Source organism: Enhydra lutris, unplaced genomic scaffold (assembly GCF_002288905.1).
Source record: "Enhydra lutris kenyoni isolate GAN:26980312 unplaced genomic scaffold, ASM228890v2 scaffoldscaffold10, whole genome shotgun sequence".
Lineage (NCBI taxonomy): Eukaryota > Metazoa > Chordata > Mammalia > Carnivora > Mustelidae > Enhydra > Enhydra lutris.
Window position 1 is genome coordinate 16799933 of NW_019154094.1, and position 12119 is coordinate 16812051.

At 43.6% G+C, this 12119-nt stretch overlaps 1 protein-coding gene across 5 annotated transcripts in view; it reads right to left on the minus strand.

Annotated features, from left to right (window-relative positions):
• Positions 1–9082: 9082 nt before the first annotated feature.
• The window catches only part of LOC111144098 (fragile histidine triad), a 1461119-nt gene continuing 1458082 nt past the window's right edge, over positions 9083–12119 (minus strand). For 3 of the 5 annotated variants that reach the window (XM_022498223.1, XM_022498224.1, XM_022498225.1), the window contains one exon: positions 9083–9387. The gene's annotated coding sequence lies outside the window, so the exon portion shown is untranslated. The remainder of the gene's footprint in view (positions 9388–12119) is intronic. The other 2 variants (XM_022498226.1, XM_022498227.1) reach the window with 1 other exon arrangement.

Genomic DNA, 12119 nt, shown 5'->3' on the forward strand with positions numbered 1-12119 from the left:
CCAAAAGTCATTTATTAGCTCACAAAACTAAAAGTCTAGGGGGTCTTTTGGTTTCAGGTATAACTGGATCCAGGAAGCTCAAACATGTCATGAGAATTTAGACAGCACACACACATGTTGTTCATCTTTCCTTCCTGCCCTCCTCTTTCTCTCCTTGTATCTCTCACTCATTTATTCATGAAATAGATGGAAATTAGAAGGCCCCAATGGCAATAGCATCTCTGAGGTGTAGAATCAGGTCAGGGTGGTCAAAGAAGATTTGCTGCAGGAGGAAGTCTCTGAGTTTGGGATTCAATCTCAACTTACTGAAAACCTGCAGAAGAATCTCCTGGACCTTTTTTTGCTGTGATATAGTTTGCTGGGCCCCATCCCAGACCAACAGCAAGAGATTCCCAGGGAAAGGCTCTAGGCTTGCTTTTCTTTGGCAAGTTCCTTCTAAATCTTGCGGACATTCTAGTTGAGAACAATTTTAGGGCTAACAGCTTCTTGTTCTGCACAATTAAGTAATAAATTGTAATTCAAGTTTGTATACTGAAGCTAGACCAGGAAATACAAAATATGTAGGGTAGGTATTTTATAGAGTTTCCAGAACACTTACTCAGGAAGGCTGTTGGATCCCCCTACTCTCCAGCCTTCCTGAATAACAGACGCAGACAATACTGATTTATAAGTGAGCCTTGCTGTAGGTAGACAGCCGCCCTGGAATGCTAAAAGAAGACCGTATTCTCTTTTTCATTCAGCAGTGCAGGAAGCATGGAAATCTTACGAAGAGCCCATCTCTAGCTAGTCTTAGCTCTATTAGATGACTTGCCTAGAAAAAAAAGCCTCATAGATATTAAGTCCCCAGGACGTGTTCATGAGTTCCTTTCATCTATCACTGCAATCTTGGAAGAGGAAAGTACAGTGTCTCTAACTCATGTGCTCCTAGATCTTCTTGCTATACCAGAGCCTAGTGTGGGTTCTGCAGTCTGCAGAGAGATGGCTGCATTCATCATCTGGCTCTGCCCCATACAGGCTGAGTGACCTTGAACAACTCTGAGCCTGTTAATGAACATCTCTAAGCCTCAGTTTTCTCCTAAGCAACACAAGATGGTGAGAATTAAGAGTGAGAACTACATGGGAGGCATTTAAAATAAGATCTGGCATGTAATATGTGCTCAATTAATCTCAGCTACTCTGACTTGACCTTATTAGTACTTCATCTGTGATTTACAGGAAGAATAAGTAAGATTTTAATATGAGAAAACTATCCAGGTCCTATGTCTTCTGCAAACTGGCGTTGGGTCAATAGAGCCTTAGGGAAATATTTGGTTTCTATTAGTTTCTCTGTTGGCCTTGATTATGTAAAATTAATTGTATATAATTATATGGAAATGATAATGAACATTTCCATCAGGGAATCAACAGAGCTTAGTAGTTAAGACCAAGAGTTTTGGTGCAAAACAAACATGGATGTGAGCTTGGTCCTGTCACTTAACTAACTCTATAATCTTGGGCAAGTTACTTAACTTCTCCAGCCCCATTTCCTAGTCTGTAAAATGGGAAGAATAATAGGACTCACGCTCCTGGGTTGTTGTGGAGATTAACTGGTGAAGTAAAGCACCATATTTGCTCCATGGAAAGTGGTCTCTACCACCTCCACCACCATCATTTACAAAGACCCTTGTTAAGTGGGGTGTTTCTGTGCTTCATATACTTTATGGAAAGACAGTTTTGTTGGGTTTGCTTTTTCTTACAAAAAATGGCTATGCAATAAAATGGCTTATTACTATCAGCTCTACTTAAATTAGCAAAAAGGGGCTCTACCAGACAGAGGAAAGAAGCTTGGGTTGGAAGAATGGGTAGAGGAGAACGGAGTGAATTTCTCAGATTACTTAAGACTGTGAATGTTCCAGGATCCTTGGGGTTGGGGTTGTGGGGTGCATCACCAAATTCTTTTTGTTGGAATTACTTCTCCTTTCTTCCCCTTCCCTTTTCTTCTCTATTTTTTTAGATGGCTATAGATATGGAGTTCTAGATTTTCCACCTTGAAATTGGGCCATCCCTTTCCTTCTATGGCAAATGCTGGTAAAACACAAAAGTGCCATTTGTTTCTTCCTGCCTATTCATTCTTGCTGCAGAATAGTGGAAGAATGGAGGAAGGCACTATCAAAGGCATTTCTGTTCAAAAGGAAAACTCCTCAATGATCACTATTACCGTTGCAAGTTCGGTCTGCTGCTTTCACAGTGTAATCATTTTCCTCTCCTTGATTTTTCCTGTTTCCCTGAGGCATCTGAACCTGAGATAGTTTTTCCCCCTTTCAGGATGTGCCTGTTGATTAGAAAGCATTAGGGGAGGCTCAGTGTGGCTCTAGGGCAACAGCCAGGGCACTCTCCAGGGCACCCACAGAGCTGGGTCTGCATTGCCACCCGTGGGAATAGCTCTGCTGGGGCAGGGGTGGAGTTTTGGAGGCCCGTGGACAAAATAGCCAAAAAACCCATTAAATCATAAGGTGAGAAGTTGTTCCCTTCCCACTTCTCTTTCAGTCTTCAAGGAGCAGGACTCTGTCTGGTGTTAGTGTATTTTAACACCTCTCTAACACTTACTAATGTCCCTTTATAATAAAGTGAGAAGGCAGGCCTCAGAGGCAGGACTTTAGCAGCTCACGGGACCTACTAGAATGTAATAGCCTTGTAGTCATCCTTATGGTTAGCTTCTGCGTATGGCAAGGGATAGTGCTTTTCCATTTGTTGCAGTAATTTTATGTTTTCTTGAACAAATGTAAGTAAAAACGAGAGTTAAGTAAAGTGAAATACATCAATAACATAGGCGTGTGGTCATGACAAACACATTGAAGGCTGGGAAGGTTGCCAAGAGCTAAAGTTTGGGGAAATTGTGCTGGGAGCAATGACATACTTTCCCTCTTGAGGGTTTACTTCCCAGGTGGAGCCACCTTCTCATAAAGTCAGATGGTTCTGTGTATCAGTCTGTGAGGGGCTGTCTGAACACAAAAGGACAAGCTCTCCAAAGGGATAAAGAGATAGAGCCAGGGGATATTTTAGCTATAGTCTTTGGTTATGACTGAAAGACTTCCTCTGGGCTCCATCCCCAGAAGAGTCATGGCAGCAAAGAGAGGGGACTTCAGAGTCTGGTGTACTGGGGTTTATATCTCAGTCAGCCATGTATCGTTAGAGATCCTGGATTCCATTGGGGTTCAACGCTGAGCTCGGACACTTACTAACTGGGTAACCATGGGCAAGGCACACGTCCTTGTGCTGCAATTTTCCTATCTATAAAATGGGATAATAAGAATAGACTTACTCGTAGGGTGTTGAGCAGATTGATTGAAATAACAATATAGAGTACCTAGAAAAAAATGCCTGAAACATTATCTCGTGGTAAATGCCCAATAAATGTAAGGTACTATTATTATTGTCATCATCACTGCCACCCCCTTGGGTAACATCCCTTTGGAGCCTCATTTCCCTTGTTGGTAAAATCAGACTGGTACCATCTGCCTCAAAAGGTACATAGCTCTTGCACAATCAACGCAGGCTTCCTACCATTCTCTTTTCCTGGAAATATAAGATAGGTAAGCTAATGCAAACTTCCAAAGCTATAGATATATGGCTTTCATACCTTACTTAATTTTGACTGGGAGCACAACCACAATGAGGTTTTTGAGTGCAAATGCCTTCCTATACACCAAGTCATTGGCAATGCTTGATATCCACAGTTGTGAGAGGCAGATATGAATGTCAGTCGTTCAAAATGACACCTTTGCCTTATGGTGGAGTTGTTTGACTACCAGGGCCAAAGAAAGTCACTCCATTTGTAAGAGTCCTTTTGAACAACCATATTCCACCGAGAGCATGCGTGAGCTCCTTTTCTCCTACTATAGAAACATTGATGTCTTCAGCAGCTAGGTCCAATTTTCAACCCATGTTGCTTCTCATGGCTGAAGTTAGCACCATCTTATTAAGTTGGTAGTGAGCTATAGCTGCCCCACTTTCCCTCTGTTCCTCTATCGATCTAAACTAATCACTTAATTAGCCCAGACAAGAAGTCTTCTGTGGTGTTAAATAACTCCAGAAACCTACCGGAGATGCTTGAGTGGACTGATTGGATTTAACTTGCAGTTCATTACCTCTAGACTAAGATATGTTAAATTCAGGGCCTGGAAAGCAAGCTGGATTCTGTACTGGAAACAAATTCTGTTTACTTACAGTACAAAAAAAAAAAAAAAAAAAATCATCCCTTCAAGCCAGTGGTTTTCAAAGTGTGGACCCTGACACCCCAGTGTCAGGATCACCTGGGAACATGTCAGGGCCCACTCCAGATCTACAGAATCAGAAACTCTGGAGGTAGGGCCTTACAATAAGTTGTTTTTTGTTTTTTTTTTTTTTTTAAGATTTTATTTATTTGACAGAGAGAGAGAGAGAGAGAGATCACAAGTAGGCATAGAGGCAGGCAGAGAGAGAGGGGAGGAAGCAGGCTCCCTGCGGAGCAGAGAGCCCAATGCGGGGCTTGATCCCAGGACCCTGAGATCATGACCCGAGCCGAAGGCAGAGGCTTTAACCCACTGAGCCACCCAGGCGCCCCCTTACAATAAGTTTTAACAAGCCCTGCCAGTGATATTTATAAAGAACTCTTGCTTTAGGCTGTCTCTCAGAGTCATGGACTTATTTATGTGGGCCTACTTTTTTAGCAAGGAAAGCTGAGCGACCTGGATGGGAAGACTGCTTACTAAAGTATGACATTGAACCAGCAGCCTGGGGCTCATTGGGAATCTGAAAGTATTAGTTCAGATTCTTCCTTAGGAATGGCACAAGATAGAGAGCTGGGCACCCTGGCCAGGCTGACTAGGCAGAATGCCCAGAGAGTGACCAAAGTGCTGCTTTATTACAGAAATATGAGAGAACAGTAGGACATTTTCAGGGTGACATAAAGAGCACAAGAAAGCTTCACTTGCTCTTAGAAGTCTTCCCCAGAATGGACACACAGAAGGTATTTAATAAATGCTCCTTGACAAAGATTGAACCTTAGTATATTGTTTTTCCCCAGATAATTTTAATCTGGAATATGTAAGTGTGTGTGGGTTTTGTTTTGTTTTTTTGTTTTTTGCCTTTGTTTGTGGGGAAAACCAGGAGTTAGCCACAGTGCATCAGCTGTTCCCTCTTACACTGTATTCTGAGAAACAGCTTGGCTTAGAGGAAAGAGCTCCAGGCTTTAGGTCGCATATACGTGTTCTTACTAGTGCTGACCTTAAGCAACTCACAAACTCTGAACTGCTGGTTCCTCATCTACAGAAAGAGAATAATAGTTATTTCTGGATGTTTTTGCTCAGCACTGTAGCGGGGCACCCAATATATACAATGCTTGGCATATAGTAGTTGTTAGATAAATATCTGTTTAAAAGAAAGGGAGGAAAGAAGGAAAATGGGTTAAGGTTTTTTTTTTTTTTAAGATTTTATTTATTTATTTGACAGAGATCACAAGTAGGCAGAGAAGCAGGCAGAGAGAGATGAAGGGAAGCAGGCTCCCCACTGAGCAGAGAACCCGATGTGGGGCTCGATCCCAGGACCCTGGGATCACAACCTGAGCCAAAGGCAGGGGCTTAACCCACTGAGCCACCCAGGCGCCCCTGGGTTAAGGCTTTTTGTTGTTGTTGTTTTTGAGGCTTATATGAAATAGTGCTTTGAAAATGCCTGGCATAATGCCTGGTACAGAGATACCCTGCAAATAGTATCCCATGATGAGGCGGTGGAGAAGAAGAAAATGATGATGGAATTCAGAAAACCATCTTCTAGGTACCTAGAATTGGACCTGTCTTCTTGCTGAAACTAGATCTGCTCTTCCCATTCCTCTTCCCTCTGCAATCCATGGTTACTCCCCTTCCCAGCTACACCTCAGGAGCCATCTCAGTTTTGGCTGCTAAAACTATAGCCTTCAATTTGATGTACGGTATAGATGGTCAAGATGTTTGCAGGACTGAAATGGACTACAGATATGTGACCATGTTTGAGAGTTTTTAGTGGTGGTTATTCCAAGTGGAACTGATGGGTTTTCAATCCCTGTAACTAAGTAATTACATGTTAATTATTTTACATTGTTCTATATCCAGGATAAGTGATCATTAACCTTTTGGTTAACACATTTGCATCAGAGTCAGAGTAAGCATTCTTGGTAATACTCTTCCTGTATGTTTTTAAGTTATAGAAATGTCATGAGTTGCTTTCATTTACATGATTAAAGGGATGCTCTCACCTTGAGAATGCCTAAATATTCCCTGCCTTCCCTTAACTATCCCTTTCCCTTTCCCTTTGAACATCAGTACAAAGGACTAACCTACCAACTTGATAGTTCAGGAGAGAAATTGGAAATGATATTTATTAAATTTGCTGAGAGCCCTTCATTATTGATTATTCTCCAAAAGGGACAGGCTTTTGGGAATAAGACCTGAGTTGATCCCCAATCCATCCATTATCAACTTTGTAAACTTGATCAAGTTCCCTAACTTTTCTGAGCCTAAATCTCCATATATTTATTTTTAGGGATCTTGTATGGATTAAACAAAATAATATTTGCAAATGTATCTACAATAAAAACACAACAAAATTTCATTTCCTTCTTTTACCAGCCTGTTGTGCAGTTATACTCCATAGTTGTAGCTACTGAAAGAAGTAGGTACATCCCGAGACTTAGTCTCAAGCTTAGATACAGAGAGGGATGGATGGGAGAGGTTTCTGTTTCATGAGACACACAGCTCCTTCATACCATCTGAAGGAATTGATGGGGTTTGAGAAGTATTGTATAACTTTGGGTCAGCTGTGGTGGAGATAATCATGGGGAAAGCTCCTTTCCAGTTCTTTGCCAAACATAGAGTGTCCTTCTCTTTTGCCATTTGGAATTTGATTATAGATGGAACAATAAAGATAAGGAGTGGGCCTGGAGTTTGAAAAGTGAGCACATACAGATATATAGGGGACATCTTCCTTCAGAATGTTGTCAATACAGAGACTGGCTGCTGTGCTCTTGTCTGATAAGCATGATGGAATGGATGCCTGTATACACATAGTTATCCATTGTTTATGGTAACATTAGGAACTGCCCAGCTCTTGGGCAAAACTGAAACCGCCTAGTGGGTATTGTGTCCAAGAAGAAATGAGAGAGAAAAAGAAGAATTCTTCCAGGGATACTGTCTTTTCTTCTGATTTTTCTCTATACAGACCAGACCCACTTTAGCAAATGGAGTAATAGTTATTTTTCCCATATTAGTATCAGTAGGCTTTGTTAGTTCTAGAAACATCTCTTAAAAGGCACTATAAACAGTACTTATTGGGTTATCAGGCCTCCCATCGGGCCTGGGTTCACAGAGCTGGCATGGAAGTAGAGCTTCAGGCCTAGCCTTCTGTACCCCCAGCTTCCACAACCTCCATAGTCTCCAAACCGTGGCAGAGTTACAGGAAGATGTTAAGCTGAGGAAACGCATGGGAGGAAGGATGGAAATGAGGCTCCTCTAGGATTTCAATTGGACAGACAAAATGGAAACCACAGCTGCTGGTAGGTTTGTAGTATCACACAATTGTTTCATCAGAGACTGTTCCTTCACTTCTTTGAAAGCCATTGAGTAACATGTGGAATTAGCCCCAATGGCAGCGGCTGGGTCTTCTGGTGACATCTGCTATTAAAATGGAGATGGAATTGGTGTCTGACCTTCTGGGGATAAGAAAAATCAGTACTTTTAGGGCTCTTCGTTGGACCACAAATCAGCCACCCTTGAGCTGGGGGAAATCACCAGTACTTGCCATCTTCCCTCACTGGTGTTTTATCTTCTGAACACATCCTACTCATATTGCAGTGCTTTTTCCTTTTAGCTAAGAAAGAAGCATCACAGACGAGGCTTGGGAATGAGAGGCTTTGGGGTCTCAAGAAGGCATTTGCCAAACTATTGTCAATCAATAGGACTTTGGCAAAGACATAGAAGAAGATTTGAAAGAAGATGTGATTGTCATACTCAGTTTATTGGCTTATACTAGATCAGAAACTGTCAAACATCAAATGTCCTAGGGAGTGGGTTGGATGGTGCCCTCCTCCCACAAGATATATCCAAGTCAAATCCCGGGAACCTCTAAATGTTTTCTAATTTGGAAAAGGGCCTTTGTAGATGTAATTAAGTAAAGGACATTAAGATCATGAGAACATCATTCTGGATTATTTGGGTGGGCCCTTAATCCAGTGAAGAGATACACAGAGGAGACACACAGAAGAGGGGGAAGGTGAAGACAGAGGCAGAGAGTGGGATTTTGTCAAGAAAATCCAAGGTTTTCTTGACAAGCACAAGCAGCGAGGAGAGATTCCTCCAGAACCTCTGGAGGGAGCAGGGCCTCCCTGGACTTTGGACTTCTGACCTCCAAAACTGTGAGAGGACACATTTCTCTCATTTTGCACCACCCAGTTTGCAGTAATTTGTTGCAGCACTCACAGGAAACTAAAATGCCTTACGTTGATGATGGTGTTGAGGTCAGGGAGTAGCCCATAAGGCAACAGAGATTCTTAGGGTTTTTGTGGTTCTTTATCACAGTGCCATTGATATGTTTTATTTTTCTCTCTAAACTCAACTCTCCCCTTTTATTAATATACCAGAGAAGAGAAAGAGCCTACTTCTGTCATCCTTCCTTATAGAAATTGACTATTCCAGAAAAAAAATTTTTTTGACTATTCCGGGCAAGGGGCATGCTTCCTCAACCAACATCAAGAGCTTCTCCATTCCCTTTCGCTACATTCCTACCGCTCAAATGGCCCAGTCCGAGGTGTCTGATCACCTCATTACATGTTTTTTTAGTTTCTTGAAGCCCATTTTTGCCATCTTAAGCTCTTTCAGCTCTGCTTCTCTGCACCCGAGGCAGGAGAATACAGCCGAGGAAAAGCTATGCATTTCTTGTTCCGTTTGCTACCAAAAATGGAAACTAAATTTTCTCTCCGCTTTAGCAAACCTTTGGTTACAGGAAGCACGGTAGTTCTAAAAGATTTACTTCCTCAGTTGTGCCTTTCGGAGGCCCCCAACTATCAATTTTTAAGTTACCCAACACCCAAGATAAATATTTTAACCACTGTTTTATTTCCATCCAGGCCAAGGGACAATTTAGAAAAGGTTCTATTCTAAGTACATAGCCCAGGAAGTGTGGAAGGGCTGTCGATGCTGTTATTTTGAAGTCAGCCTGTCAGTCATCGTGACTGAAGCGTAACCCCGACGGCTCCCACAGGTGTGATAAAATGCTTCGCAAAAGGCTGCGGAATTGTAGGATGTAATGAAGTCTGCTTAGCTTCATCTCCAATGCCGCAGAGTCCTAGAGAATGAGGCCCATTTCCTTATGCCTTGGGATTTGTTCAAGTCGCCTTCGTGCCTGGAAATGACAGAACATAAAAACAGACATTTAGTTAGAACCAATAGCGTTTTTTGAGTTATGGCAATAAACAAAATGTTAAGTTTGCTTACTGCTAATCTATTGGATTGCCACTAACAATTTCCAAGAAGCCATAAAGATGTGGGCAGAATGTATGAAATATGTGGGTTCCAACCCTGCTGGTGTCCGTACTCCCCGGATCCCCACATTTTCTGTGGCTTCTGTCCACACCCCACATCCCAGAGATCAGCTGCGTGGTCTCTTAAGGATCTATTTTATGGACATGAGCCTTACATACAAAGGAAGCCAATTCAGACCTTTATTAATTAGGTAAGAATGGATTCTCAAACATAGACGTTACCAGAATTACCGGGTGAGCTTGTTAAAAACACTGATTTCTCAAGTCCGTCCCCCACATTCTGACTCAGCAGGTCTGGAGAGAGGCCTGAGACTCTGTGCTTTTAACGAGCTCTCCAGAAGATTCTGAGATCTGGGGAATTACTGAGCTACTGTGTAGCAGGCAGAATTCACTTTGCTTCAAGTCTAAGTTACCGTAAGGATTGGGCTAGAATTAAAACAAATAATTTCTACTCATAAAATAAGAAGGGGGGAGGTTAATCGTGGGAAGAAAAAAAGAAAAGAAAACCCCTAGCTCATATGAATGCCTTTCATATCTCTGGCATTCTCCCTCTACCCCAGAGGAGAACCTGTTGGATCCTTGGTTTCTGGGCCTTAATTACTGATATCAGTAAGTTGGGAGTGGTAGGGAACTGGCCAGGGTGAGGTACCAGCTTGGAGGACATTGGGAAAGGCAGTTAGTTATAGGAAAGACAAAATTAACCAGGAGGGGAGGAAAGATGAGAAATTTCAGGGCTGGATTCCATGATACTGGGGGAAGGTTGAAAGAAGGGGTGCCAGGAGATGTTGGGCACAGCCACCATGGGTATATTAGAGGAGGAGATTTTGAGGAACTTTGTTGAGAAGCACAAACGGACTTCCCGTTCAGGGTTTTCAAAAGACTTCAGTGTAGATTTACATTGCTTTTCACTTCCTGTTTGCTATTTGTGTTAAATGGATGGCTCTGGGTGCAACCCCATGGACACAGATCTGGGAGGCTGAGCTGCAAATCCTCTGCTTCCTAGGTCCAGTGTGTAGTTCAAGGGTGTCCCCAGTATGGGCTTGTTCAGTCCTACCTGGGTGAGGAGACTCTGGAATATGGAGAGAGTTTTTACTGAGTCTAGCATTATGCTTTTTCTCTAAGTATATACCAAGGTCAGAGAGCAAAGGGCAGACAGGCATCCCTTTGGAAGTATATCTGGTCCCTTCCAGGACCCAGAACATAGAAGCCTAAGCTCTTCTGCTTCAGCCTTCACATTTGAGCTCAGGGTCCACTCTTCCTCCTGTCCCCCCTCTCCGTATTTACTGATATCTAGGAGTGAGGGGTGGAAAGTAGGGCATAGGCACCAGTTTGGAGCTCCCCTCCCTCGTTCCTGAGATGGGGGCCTATCTCCTTTCTCTGTGACATTGGCATCGTTCTCTATTGTGCTCAGCACCACCCATATTGTCTGGGCATACAGGTCATCTCCTGATCATTCATCATTGCCCTTGTCCTTGAACAATTATTGACTTTGAGTCAGAGGCACCTGTGCAGGCCTGAAAATGGATGTGCCCTTTCTTTTCCTCCGCCTCACCTGTCTAGGGCAGATTTATGTCCTAGGAGAAGTTTCCCTCGGTTTTATTTTTGGTCTTTTGAACGTTGTGGCCCCGTGTTATTGGTCACACCCGCCCTCCCTGACACCAACCCTGTAATTTCTGAATCTCCACGGAAGCCTCGTTCTGTACCTGAGCGGACTTTCCGTCAGTCTACTTACAACGCTTCCGCACACATCCCTCACCAGGACTGGCATCCACACAGTCTGCCTCACTTCTGCAGGCTCTGCATTTAGCAGTTCCTTTTCTCCCAACAAGCCTGGAAGCTTGTGGGAAGCAGAGCCTGCTTTTAAAGCCAGAGCACAGAGAGGGACCTTGTCGGGCTTTGCGGAGCCTTGGGTCTGAGGCCCAGCCTCTTGACTGACTGGTTGTGTGTTTGCAGGGGATGTGGATTGGGCCTGGCCGGGGGTGGTGGGGGTCGGGGAGAGGACTGAGCCTGTGAATGCACACAAAGCACTTGAAGCAGAGCCTCACCCACTGTAAGCACTCACTCAGGTTAGCCCCTGGTGTCACTACCGTGATTTTCCCTATGGATCGCATTGCCAGTCAAACCCAGTGAATGTCAGAGCTTAGCTACACAGCAAGAGATTCAGTCTCATTTTTTTTTTAAAAGATTTAATTTATTTATTTGACAGAGACTAGAGGGAACACAAGAGGGGGGGTGGGGAGGGAGAAGCAGGCCTCCCACTGAGCAGGGAGCTTGATGTGGGGCTGGATCCCAGGATCCTAGGATCAAGACCTGAGCCAAAGGCAGACGCTTAATGACTGAGCCTCCCAGGTGCCCCTCAGTCTCATTTTTGGAGAGGGTGCATCTGGGCATAATTTATTTATTTGACAGAGACTAGGGGGAACACAAGGGGGGGGGTGGGGAGGGAGAAGCAGGCCTCCCACTGAGCAGGGAGCTTGATGTGGGGCTGGATCCCAGGATCCTAGGATCAAGACCTGAGCCAAAGGCAGACGCTTAATGACTGAGCCTCCCAGGTGCCCCTCAGTCTCATTTTTGGAGAGGGTGCATCTGGGCA